Source organism: Mirounga angustirostris, unplaced genomic scaffold (genome assembly GCF_029215605.1).
Source record: "Mirounga angustirostris isolate CCGP_5_RB_7025 unplaced genomic scaffold, mMirAng1.0.hap1 SCAF_6, whole genome shotgun sequence".
In the NCBI taxonomy this organism is placed as follows: domain Eukaryota; kingdom Metazoa; phylum Chordata; class Mammalia; order Carnivora; family Phocidae; genus Mirounga; species Mirounga angustirostris.
Genome location: NW_026991714.1, coordinates 85,247,842 through 85,260,404, shown reverse-complemented (window position 1 = coordinate 85,260,404; position 12,563 = coordinate 85,247,842). Strand labels below are relative to the sequence as shown.

The 12,563-nt window shown below is 43.8% G+C and overlaps 1 protein-coding gene across 4 annotated transcripts in view; it reads left to right on the top strand.

Annotated features, from left to right (window-relative positions):
• The window catches only part of DISC1 (DISC1 scaffold protein), a 366,833-nt gene that overhangs the window by 132,725 nt on the left and 221,545 nt on the right, over positions 1–12,563 (top strand). The gene's annotated exons all lie outside the window — the stretch shown is intronic.

Here is a 12,563-nt window from a genome sequence, read left to right as displayed (position 1 = left end):
CCCAGAAAGTCAATGTGTTGAGATGGTGGCATGTGAGCGAAGCAAGACTGATGTGTCCTCGCCTAACCTTGTGTTAGGCGGTGCTCTTTGTTAGGCATGTCCTTGGTGTTTGGGACCGCTCTGCAGGTGCGCCTCCCAAATCTCACATTTATCATGGCTTGCTTTCTTACTGAGATTTGTATTCATAACCACATATTAATTTTAACATTGCCATTATTTACCAAATGCTAATTTTTGATCACCATAACCCTATAAGGTATCCTGGACAGTATATTGGTTTTATGTCCATTTTGCAGATGAGGCTGCTGAGGGCCCCAAGTCACACAGCAGCAGTGTTCTGACATCTTCGGCCGATCTTTGACATGGGGATCGGGGGGAGAGATATGGTTAATGCTGACAGCTCAGGAGAGACCAGGGCTTCGAACCCAGTGCCCAGGCAGGCAATGGAAAGAAGTCCAGCTAGTCAGGGCATGGGTCTGTGGGTCCAAGCAAAAGGGAATGGGTGTCATTCCAGGCCAGCAACGGTTGTCTCAGTGCTCCACAGATCACTTGGGGTCACCTGAGAGGGATCAGAGCAAACAGGTCTCTACACACAGGCAGCCAGGTGCTTCGGGTCAGAGAGGTCTGCTGGCAGTTCTGAAGAAAGGATGTAGGAGGAAGGGGAGATGGCAAAGAAGCCAGTCCTTGTGCTATGGGAACTGGAAGTCTGGTTTATAAAATGAAGGTTTGAACCAGATGATGTTGCAGGTTCCTTCTGGATCTAGAACACTTCGCACTTTCAGATTTTGTGAAATCAGTTTTAAAAGACAGTGCTTGCAAACAATGAATCATGGAACACTTCATCTAAAACTAATGATGTAATGTATGGGGATTAACGTAAGAATAAAATTAAAAAAAAAAATAAAAAAAATAATAAAATAAAATGCTTTGTATTAGAAACAAAGCAATGTTGGTATACTGAAAAACAGTAAAAAAAAAAAAAGACAGTGCTTGCAAACATGGTCATTCTGTTCCTGATAGCCCTCAGGTGAGTTCCCCGGCCAGGTTCCCTGGGCAGACCGTGACCAGCCTCGGGGCCTGGTGCTCAAGTTCTGTCTTTTCTCAGCAAGACAATGCTAATGACTTGCGTGTCACTAGACGCCAGCCAGAACTGAAGCCCACACGGTAGCTGCTGTTCAGAGTTGGAATGCAGCTCACTGCTGTATCCTCCCGTTTCCTTTGGAAGATGATCATTATAGGCAACGATAAAAGTATCCCAACCACAGCTTGGAGGAGAAGGAAGGGATTTGAAAGTACCACCCCCCTGGTGGGTACAGTTGCCACTCACCCCAAGAAGACAGGCTTCTGTGTTGAGTGTATTTGAGAAGATCAGGGGAGGAATCTCCTCTTCCTTCCAGATTAAAAAAAAAAAAAAAGTCATTTTGTACTACATTGAATTTACTATGATTTTCTACAAGTGCTCTGTGCTTTGTTTCCTTCAAGGAGTTTCCAACCTGGGTCTGTGATTATTTAGGTAGATTCTTCTTGGGAGGCTTGTAATTTGTAGACTGATCCATTCCTTTTTTATTTTTTTTATTTTTATTTATTTATTTATTTTTAAAGATTTTATTCATTTATTTGAGAGAGAGAGAGAGAGAGAGCACACATGAGAGGGGGGAGGGTCAGAGGGAGAAGTGGACTCCCCACCGAGCAGGGAGCCCGATGCGGGACTCGATCCCGGGACTCCAGGATCATGACCTGAGCCGAAGGCAGTCGCTTAACCAACTGAGCCACCCAGGTGCCCCCATTCCTTTTTTATAATTTAGGGATCAGATGAACTATTTTCAACTAGAGCCCCAGGGATTCTTCAAGATGGGAGATAATCATCTTAAACTGATTGCAGCCAGTTCTCCTAATATTGCGATTGCAAGTGATCTCTCAGCATATGTGGATGCATGTGGCCTATTTTCAAAGTTCTTCCTCTGGTCAATTTCAATTTTTTATTTTCCATAATTACCACCTTGAGAACTGTTCTGGACCTAACTTCTTCATCATTTGGGTGTCTTCTACAATCTTCTATTCCTTTTCACCAAATTCTCTTGTTCCTGACGGATCCCAAGAATGTTTCCCTGTTTGTAGGTTGTATGTTACTGTTACCTGCTCTAACTCTTTGATGTTGATTTAATGCCACTAGACTGTTCTTCAGACCTTGAGCCAGAGGTTGAAAGCTCTTCCAGTGAAAGGCAATTCAGTTCCGCTCACACATAACCTTTTCAAGTGACTGCAGCGAATATCCCCAGGTTGGAATTGCAAGCTCATTGCTCGGTGGGAATTTAGTTAGTTAAGAGCACTTCTGTCCCAAGCTGGTAAGAGGTGATTATTAATCCATCCTGTGCTGATTCCTAGGCTGCTGGGATGACCTGGACCAGAACCTTTAGGTTTCTACATAGATGCTTGCAGGGGCGGCCCTGTGCCTTATACATTGGGGACATTTTTCTTAAGATGTTCATCTTGGCTGCCATATCATTACTACTTTGTGCATCCTTTTGGGCAAATTTCTTCAGCTTCCTCTTTGAGTTGTAGTGATGTTAGTGTTTGATTTTTTATTCAGTTATTTGTGTAGGCAACTAGATTTTTTCCTGCTGTTCATTCATTTTGTTCAGCTTTGGTCTATTTTTGCAGTCTTTATCCAGTAAAATGTGTAAATCTTTAGTTTACTCACTGAAACATTTTAGGAAATGAAATATATAATATTTTCCAGTTTCAGGAATCCAACTGAACTGTTGCTTTGTCAGCAGGTTTTGAAAGAGCCTGAGAGAAATGTAAGGTTTAAACTGTTTGTGCAGACTTTTGCTGTGCATATGCTTATTCTTAGCCAGATAGTAAATAATTAAAGATGACTCAGAAAACATCATAAACCCAAAGCAGCAAGTGTAACCTTTTGGGCAAACTTCATAGTTATAGAAAGCATACATGTTTATAAATTTAGGAAAACAACATACATTTAAAAATATTAGTATTAAGAGGAAATACAAGCAGTTCAGGGTAGTTCTTTAAAAAATTCTGGGGCAATGGGACATGACTTATTATTAAATAGTCAGAATTAAGGGATGGTGATTGACATGGAAATCTGAAGTTGCCTTTGGATCACTTATGCGAGTAAACCCAGAGACAGCCTCATTTTCCCCTTGGATCAAATTATAGTGTTTTAAGGATTAGACTCACAGGAGTTTGGTGGAGAAAAGCTCTATAGCCCAGAATTGAAATCTTTTTGAATGTTTAAATACATTTGGGTTACGATAATATTGAAAATGTGGAGCCCACTTGGTTACCAGTCTTCAAAAAAAAAGAGGCCAGGAATTTATTTTCTCATTGTGTGTGACTAGGTATCACTGAACAACTTGAGAGGAAGGGGTGGAGAGCAGAGTACTTATGATCTGAACGTAAGGCTATTGATATTTTTGACTCTTACTCTCATTTCCTCTTCATCAGACAGCTTAAGATCTCTTACAGACAAATGCCTGCAAGTGAAAATGCTTCTGGCATATGAATTACAGTTACAGTTTGTAGAAGATGGTTTGAGAAGCACTGAAAGATCTGCTTGAGTTAACACTTGGAGTATTTGGGCAAGCCAAATACCAAGTTAATCAGTTGAAAATAAAGCTGTGATTTTTAATGGAACTGGCCTCAGAGGTAAGCTGCGACTCCATGATGTCAGCCAGTCTCCCAGTGGGGGTGGGAACTGGCAAGAGCGGGCGGGGTGGTGGCGTGTGTGTGCATGCATGGGCGCTCTATCTTACCCATATCAGCAAATTTGGAAGACCGCACATCCGGTACATTCAGTACTAGCACTCGTTTCCTCTGCTCCACACTTCCAAATTAGCGCCCTGACCACAGGAATTCTTTCCTAGGAAGCCGGAAATCCTCGTGTGCTCTCACTCGTTCTCTTTCCACTCTCCCCTTTGGGAGTACTTACACAAGCTACATAGATGGATTTCATTAAGAAGAATTTATAGTCGTACAAAATGGATCAAAGGGCTGAAAGTCTGAGTATTTCTCTGGCCTATTTTTCTTGATTTCTTTTATTTAATCTCTTTTGCTTGGGGCAGAGAGGGAAACATCACCTATATTTACCCTAGTTAAAAACCCATGTGCTTGATTTCTGTCAGATTACTCAAAACTACTTTCTTACTCTGATGTAGTCATGGTTATTTGTATGAATGCTTTATTAAAAACCTTTCAATACTTCACTGTGCCCAAGATCCCCAGGATGAATGTGAGCGTCGGTCACATGAGCAGACTCTGTGTCATGTTCCTGTCCCGCCACCGAGCAGGACAGAGATTATGTGCTGGGCCAGAGGGGGTGAGGATGGTCACGGGGTGCCAGAGCTCCGGGCTCTTGATACAGATCTCTCCCCACTGCACTATGCAGGCTTCCCCAAGAGGAAATGTCTCAGGTAACCAGCCTGATAGCTTTTACAGCCATATAGAATGGCTTGCTCCTGATGAGTATATGTGCCCTATCTTGCCTTCTCGAGATCATCTGAAATCTGGAGGAATTCTTGGCATTTTTGTTGTCTGTGCCCTGTGCGTGTCCCACCGGTGACATGTGACATTATCATCTGTGAGGCGAGAAGGGTCCAAAGAAGGAAAAAGGCCAAGTAGATAAAATCCTGCATTTCCTAAAGCTGTTTTTGCTGCCATCTTCTTAACCACTTGCCCCTGACAGAAGGTTAGAGGCCCGAGCAGTAATTGGCAAGGGTGTTAATGTCAATGGATTCGTGTATTTTTTTTTTTTTTTAATTCAAGACCCAAGTCATGCCTGTACCAAGGTGGCTGTCATTTTGCCCTTTATGTCATTTCTATCTTGCTTCAGTAACAATCTCTCATTCTTAAACTTATTTTTACGAAACAAGACACGGGATGAAACTACAAATGGGGAGAGAGACAGAGGGGCAGGGAGAAGACTGTTTGGAGATGAAATTGATATTCTTCCTCCTTTACCAGAGATTTTTGCTGAAATAGGACTTCAGCATCAGGCCACATATACACAGGTAGGAGATGGACAGGCACCTGCCAATAGACAGCAGACTTTCTGCACAACTCTGTTCTGAGGACTGAAAAATTGTGCCTTGCTTAGAAAAATGAGAGATGTCTGGCCTCTATTTCTGCCTCTGTCACCAACATCATCTGGCACTTTATATAACCTCTATGTCTTTTAGCCACTCTAGCTCTCTGCAGGTAAAATAATATTGGTAAGAGAATCTTGAATGGCAGAAGAGTAAAAGAACTTTGGATGGTAGGATTGAAAGTTTCTTAGAAATAACTTGGCTCAACTGCCTCACTTTGTGGGTAAGGAAATAGAGCTCCAGAGAGAAGTGACTTGCTCAAAGTCTTGCAGAGAGTTAGGGGGGTTGTGGATGGAATTCTCAGAGTCATTAATATTGTATTCGGCAAAGGTCAGATGAGAGTAGGGACACAGTTTGTTCTTCAAAGGCTCGTCTTTGGGGCACGTGTGTGGCTGGCGTCCTGGGTATGGTCTAACGTGCTGGGCCAGGGCTGGTGCCAAGGGTGGTGGTGGCAGAAGGAAGCATAAAGAACAAAGGAAGGCCACATAAAGTGAGAGGTAGTTTCTCTAGGACACGAACACAAAGGAGTCAGCTCAGGCCCACCTGACATCTGTGGCTCAGAAGAGGACCAATGGGATGCCTGCTTGACCTTGTCTTCCCCTCCTGGCATCTGTCCTTCCTGCCCTGGGATTCTGATGGGCTTTACATGTGGACACCTGGCCTGCATGTCCAAGAAATATCCACATCTTCAAAGTAGCCACTGCTCAACCGGTGCTTGGGCCTACAGGTATGTCCACTGCAGTGTGTTCCACTCTCAAGAGGAATACTTGGAGAAGAGTCCTGGCAGGCAGCAGTCTCATGGCTCTTAGGGAAGGCCTGGCCTAGATCTGGATGGGCATGTATCTCTGGTCTTGTGGATGCTTCATTTCAAGAGTATAGAGGATCAGGTCAGGGCCCTCTGATGCATGGATCTATGGGAAGTATTGAAAGTATTACTAAAAGAAGGTACAGATTTAAGTTTCTTATAAGGCTTTTGAGGTATGCTTCCCTAAGTCTGGAGAAATAGGGAGTGAACAGTGGTTGGTTCCTATTTGATTGTGGTGTGGGGTTCTTTAAATGAATAGATACCTAATGCAGCGATAGGTTATTGAGGAAGATTAGCAAGATACTCTTAAGCACTGTCACTCTGAATTTTACAGAGTGGCCCTCTGGCCTAGGCAGTTTGGCAGCAGAGAGGACTCATTTGCACTGGCTAGAGACAGGCCCCAGGCTGAGACCTATGGGTGCCCTGTACACAGTCCTGGTCCTTACTTCTGACCTTCTAGCTCTCCACGTGTCTCCCTCCTCATGCCAGTCTGCATTAGTTTGTTAGGACTGCCATAACAAAGTACTGCAGGGGGGTGGCCTAAACATAGACATTTATTGTGTTTAAGTGTCTAAGATCAAGTTATGGGCAGGGCTGGTCCTTCTGAAGACCTTGAGGGAAGGATCTGTTCCAAGTCTCTCTCCTTGGCTTATAGGTGACATTCTTCCCCCTGTGTCTCTTCCCACTGTCTTCCTTCTCTGTGTTTCTGAATCCAAATTTCTCCTTTTTATAAGGTTACCAGTTATATTGGAGTAGGGCCAACCCTAACAGGCTCTTCTCAACTAACTACATTTGCAATGACCCTTTTTGCAAATCAGGTCACATTCTGAAATGCAGGGTGCAGGGTGGTTAGGACTCTAAGATGTGAATTTTGGGGGAATAAAATTCAGCCTATACATAGTCTATGAAGAGAAACCATCCAAAAGACATAAGTCAAAGAGAGCCAGAGTTCTAAGACATGGGATTTAGGAAGAGGAGTGAAGATCTTACTGAGTAGACTCTAGGTTTTTAATCTCTTCTTCCTCATATAAAGTTCCACCTAGAGCAGGTCCCTCTTATCCACAGGGATATGTTCCAAGACCCCCAGTGGATGCCTGAGATCATGGGTAGTACCGAGTCCCATGTATACTGTGTTTTTTCCTATACATACATACTTATGATAAAGTTTAAGTTATAAATTAGGCACAATAAGAGATTAACAACAATAACTAATAATAAAATAGATCAATTATAACAATGTATTATGATAAAAATTACATGAATGTGGTTTCTCTCTCAAAAAATCTTATAGTACTATACTCGTGCATCTTGCGATGATGAGAAATGATAAATGCCCACATGATGAGATGAAGTGAGGTGAATGACGTAGGCACATGACATAGTGTTAGGCAACTATTGACCTTCTGACAATAGCTTGGAACATCATCTGCTTCCAGACTGGTTGATTGCAGGTAACTGAAACCATTGAAAGTGAATCATAAATAAGGCAGAGACTACTGTATTCTTTAGGAAGAAGACAAGATGGTGAGCAGCATCACTAAGCAAATATTAATAAGTACCCATTATGTGCCAGGAACTTTTCCATGAAAGATCATTGCCCCTGACAGCTTTCTGTCTACTGGGGGTGGGGGGCGGGGAGAGGCAGAAAGAAACAATAAATACAATAAGGAAGTAGATCACATAGTAGGTAGTAGGAAGTGAATGCTGTGGGGGAAGAACAGGAGAGGATGTGAATTTGCAGTTTTAAATGGAGTCGTCAGGCTGGGCTCCCTGAGAGTGTAAGATTAGAGCAAGAACTTGAAGGGGGGTGGGGGGCTGGCCCGGCACATGTCTCGGGGTCAGAGGGAGCATCTGGGCTCAGAGGGCCTGTGTCCCTCAAGGCAGATTGGGGGCGCTGTCAGGAGGCCTCTAAGGCAGGGCAGAGCCAGTGAAGGAGGGCCTTGTGGGAGAGGCGGTCCTAGACGTGATGGAAGGTGGACCGCACTGGTCCTTGGCTTTCCCTGGGTGTCCTGGAGCCAAATCTGAGCCGAGCAGTGGTGAGGACAAAGCAGGGGACCAGCTCACAGGCCTTTGTAGCATTTCAGAGGACAGTGTCTGTGGTCCAGAGTGGTTCTCTGGTTGGCCTGTTCTCCCTTAGAACTGTTTCTCACCCCAAGTCATCAAACCCGAATTACCTGGCTAATAGTGTCCTGCATACGTCTCCTTCTGGCCCTTGACCAGTCTTGGCTTGTGCTATTTAGATTCGTTACCGTGATTGACTTCATCCCATCTTCCCTTCTCGTTAGTGCTGAAAAGCAATTGGTCCCTCCCCAAGCTGAATTTTTTATTAGTGATGTTTTGACACCAGTGGTACCATTCTCATGATACTGCAGGAATATTTAAGAGAGCTTTTCATTCCCAACCTGAAGCTCAGGCATTTGTGAGCTCCTCTACTGACCCAGTGGTCCCATAATCATTTTTTTTTTTTAATCAAAGACATTCTTATGTAAACTTTTCTTTTTTTTAAAAAAAGATTTTATGTATGTATGTATGTATTTATTTAGCATGAGCAGGGGAGGGACAGAGGGAGAGGGAGAGAATCTCAAGCAGACTCTACGCTGAGCACAGAGCCCAACGCGGGGCTTGATCTCAAGACCCTGAGATCATGACCTGAGTCGGATGCTTAACTGATGAAGCCACCCAGGAGTCCCTTTATATAAACTTTTCTTATAGCCGCCGCTCAAATCCTTAGCTCCCACACTACCAGTAAGAACGTTCACATTCTGCACATATCTGTTGTGGCCTCTCTCACTCTGCCACTTGGGTGAGTTGCAAATGGAACCGTCTGTTAGTCTGGAGCAAACAAAAGAGCTGTCAAGTTGCCTGTTGTCCACCTGCTGCTATGGAGAAGTGACTCTTTTTTTGTTGGACCCCGGAGTACCAGCATGTAGGATCTTAATAACACATATGATTAATTGCGTGTTAATTTGAGTTGAAAATTGAAAACCCCCCATGGGTTAGGTTGCTTGGGCGGCATAACGAGGTAGCACAGACTGGGCAGCTTTAGTAACAGAAATCTATTGTCTCACAGTTCTGGAAGCTAGAAGTCTAAGAGCAAGGTGTCGGCAGCTTTAGTCTCTCCCGAGGCCCCTCTTCCTGGCTGTCTTCTCCCTGTGTCCCCACGTGGTTCTTCCCTCTGTGCGTGTGTGTGTCTGTATCTGAATTTTCCCTTTCCATGAGGACACCAGGCGTGTTGCATTAAGGTTCACCCTCATGCCCTTGCTTTAATCTGATTGCCTCTGGAAAGACCCTGTCTCTGAATAAGGTCCCACGATGAGGACACCAACATAATGAACCGGGGTGAGAGGGACACAATCAACTCAGAAGTCACCCCTTTGCCCTCGAGTTATTTTGCCACCACCAGCTCCCGGCCCATCTGCCCCTGATGTGCTTTCTCTGCTGCACGTTCTTGTCGACAGTCTTGATTTTTCTAAGGCTTTATTTGTTGAAGGTGCATTTTGGTCATATGATTTAAACACCAGTTTGTGAGTAAGGAATAATGTGCGTTTACAAATAATGATAGCAATTGTACGGTAAATTTAACATAATTCTAAAATAGGATTCTAGAAGTCAGGCTGGACAGTGAGAGCATGTTTTGAACAAGGACTTGGCTTCCAGGAGAGGCAGTACCGGTTAGTGGTTAGGAGAACAGACGGCCGGACTGCCTGGGTCATCATTTACCCCCTTACCAGCTGGTTAACCCTGGGACAGTTACTTAAATCTCTCGTTGACTGAGCTTTCTTGTCTGAAAAAGTAGATATTATAGTACCTACTGCACAGAGTTGTGAGGATTTAAAATGCTCATGTACATAAGGATTATAGAAGAAGGCCGGGGCGCCTGGGTGGCTCAGTCGTTAAACGTCTGCCTTCGGCTCAGGTCATGATTCCAGGGTCCTGGGATCGAGTTCCACACTGGGCTCCCTGCTCAGCAGGGAGTTTGCTTCTTCCTCTGTCTCCTGCTCCCCCTGGTTGTGCTTTCTCTCTCTCTCTGACAAATAAATTAATAAAATCTTAAAAAAAAGTACGTTTAAAAAAAATACACAAGCTTAAAAGAAACATGGGGATTAGTTTTAATCATTGAAGTGCGTGTAACTCTTTTTTTTTTTTTAAACATTTAACTTACCTAATTCAGTGGTTTTTAATTTGAATTCTTGCTCCTGAAATCTTGGTTCATGGGCCACAGGGAGTGGGTGGGGTCAGTGTGACATTGTTTGTACCCCATGCCAGACACCCACCCTTAACCAGAATTGATCCCCTTGTTATGGATTTTATATATGGATTGCAGTTCTATGTACAATTTGTCTGAAAGAGTTCTGCTACTAAAAATAGCTTGAAAACCACTAGCTTGGTATGTAGATTATTCATATCCTTCTGCCCCCCCGTTGCTTTCATTCTGTGTATACCCCAGGGATGCAACTAATGTTAATATTAGCCTGAGCAAAACATAATTAGGAAGGTAAATCTACTGCAAAAAGTAATACAGCATAAATTAAATAAATTAAATATAAATCAAATCAAATATGAAACAATGCATTCAATTATCCGCATCACTGCTTCCCTGCTCTAACATGGATATTTGAGAGGAGACTCGTTTTCTTTCTGGGTTAGGACCCGAGCCGAGCCAAAACCAATGAATTGTGTCAACCCCTAGAAGACTGGTTCTTGACCTATTGAGCATGAGTTAAAGGCACTGCTATTTGGTCAGCTGAATTTTCAGGGTCAGTAAGTGGACCCACCACCTATCTATCTTCATTGTTAATGCATGAACTAGTCTTTGTGTGTGGCCGTGAACACTTACTTATAAAATACTATTCAATGCTCATCATATAGGATTAATTTTGTGGTGAACTGTTTCCTGAAAAGTTATTAGTTGCACGGACTCCCATCCGCCTGGCAAGGGAAGGTGCATTTCTGCAGAACCACGGGAAGTTTGAAGTGTGGACAACAGACATTAGCAGCATGAAGCTAGAGTTACTTCTGGAATCAGAGGTAGAATGGGTACCGGCGCATCTTGGACACCCTCTGCTCTTCTCTTCCTAGCATCTCCAGTGGCTGGGTCCGTTCCCTGCTCTCCATGTTAGCATGACACTCAAACTCACCTCCTTTCAAAAGATCCAACCTCCATCCAGCGGGCTGGAATTCTCCAGGCAGGATTCCACATGTGCGTTCCCACTGTTCCCACCACGCACACTGATGTTTGTCCTATCGTGACTCCTGAATTCAGAAAATCCTCCTGCCATGTGTGCCCTGCTCTTTGTCAGCTGTCATCTGACCTCAGCTCAGTGGGGTGTCCCTCCTCCGCTGAATGTTGGTCTGAAGTGGGGATGACTTGTTTGGAAGGGACCTGCCCCAGCTCTAGGGCATTTGCAATGGAAACGAACTTGCTTATGCTCAGAAGTCACAGGTTGGTGGAGGTGATGACGTTCAAAACCAGTTCTTAGAGCTGAAGAACCCCAGCAAAGGGCAAATTGGCCACGTCCCTCGGATACTATGCAACCCGTGCCAGAGAAACTTTTCCTGACCCCTCTCCCCACACAGAGCCCAGAAAACCTGACCTTCCCTGCATTTGCGGCTCACTGTTTTGCTAAGTGACCTTCTCTCTTTTAGTACCGTACCTTTTTTTTTTTTCTTTTAATTTTTTTCTTTTGGGCTACTGTTTGGAAGCAGTGAGCTATTGAGGGCAAGAACCAGGTCTTTATGCTCTGAGTTCCTAACTTACTAGGTGCCCAGGAGATATTGAAAGAATTAATGAGTTTGTGAATGAATGAATGAATGAATGAAAAGACCCAGAGCATATGTTTTCACTGTTTTTCAGCATCAATGTAATGAAAGGATCCCCACCTTCCTTTCCTTTCAGACTTCTGTCCCTCTGTGCCTGCCCTTGGGCCTCGCAGCTGGGCTTCTGCTGAAGGTGCCTGCCTGACTACTCCAAATCACCTCTCATAGTGCTGCCCAATTAATTTTCCAGAAAAACCCTATTTCTTTCCTATTGCTCTCCTGCTCAAAACTAGAATAATTTCCCATTGCCTGTGGGATAAAGCTCAGAACTCCTTAGCCCAGCGTTCGGTATTGACTATAGCTTGTCCTTGATATTCCTTTAAGAATTATTTTGATTGTGAATATTCTAAACACACTGAAAAATATATACTCATTTACCCACCACTGAGATTAAACAAATATTAGCATTCCCCTCCCTTATTTTCCTAAATAAACAAGCACACATTGCAGATGTGGACAGACTTCTCCCTTCTGTCCTACCCTTCTCCCCCACTCCCATTAGAAACAATCCTTCCCCTTCTTGTCCATCACAGTTCACCTCTGTGAATGATATGGTCCAGTTGGACTCATCTTTTCCCTGGAGTTTTGTTCTTCCTTCTTTTCCCTTGAGGCCCGGTTCACTTTCCGCCTCTTCCAGGAAGCTCTCCCACTAGTCCCATAGTTTTCTAAATTGCTACCCACCTTACTGTCTCCACTGTGCCCTTGGAGACAGTATCTGCCTGTGATAGGTTTTTTTTTAAATTAAGGTTTTATTTATTTATTTGAGACAGAGAGAGAGAGAACGCATGAACAGGGGGAGGAGCAGAGGGAGAGGGAGGGGGAAAGAATCTCAA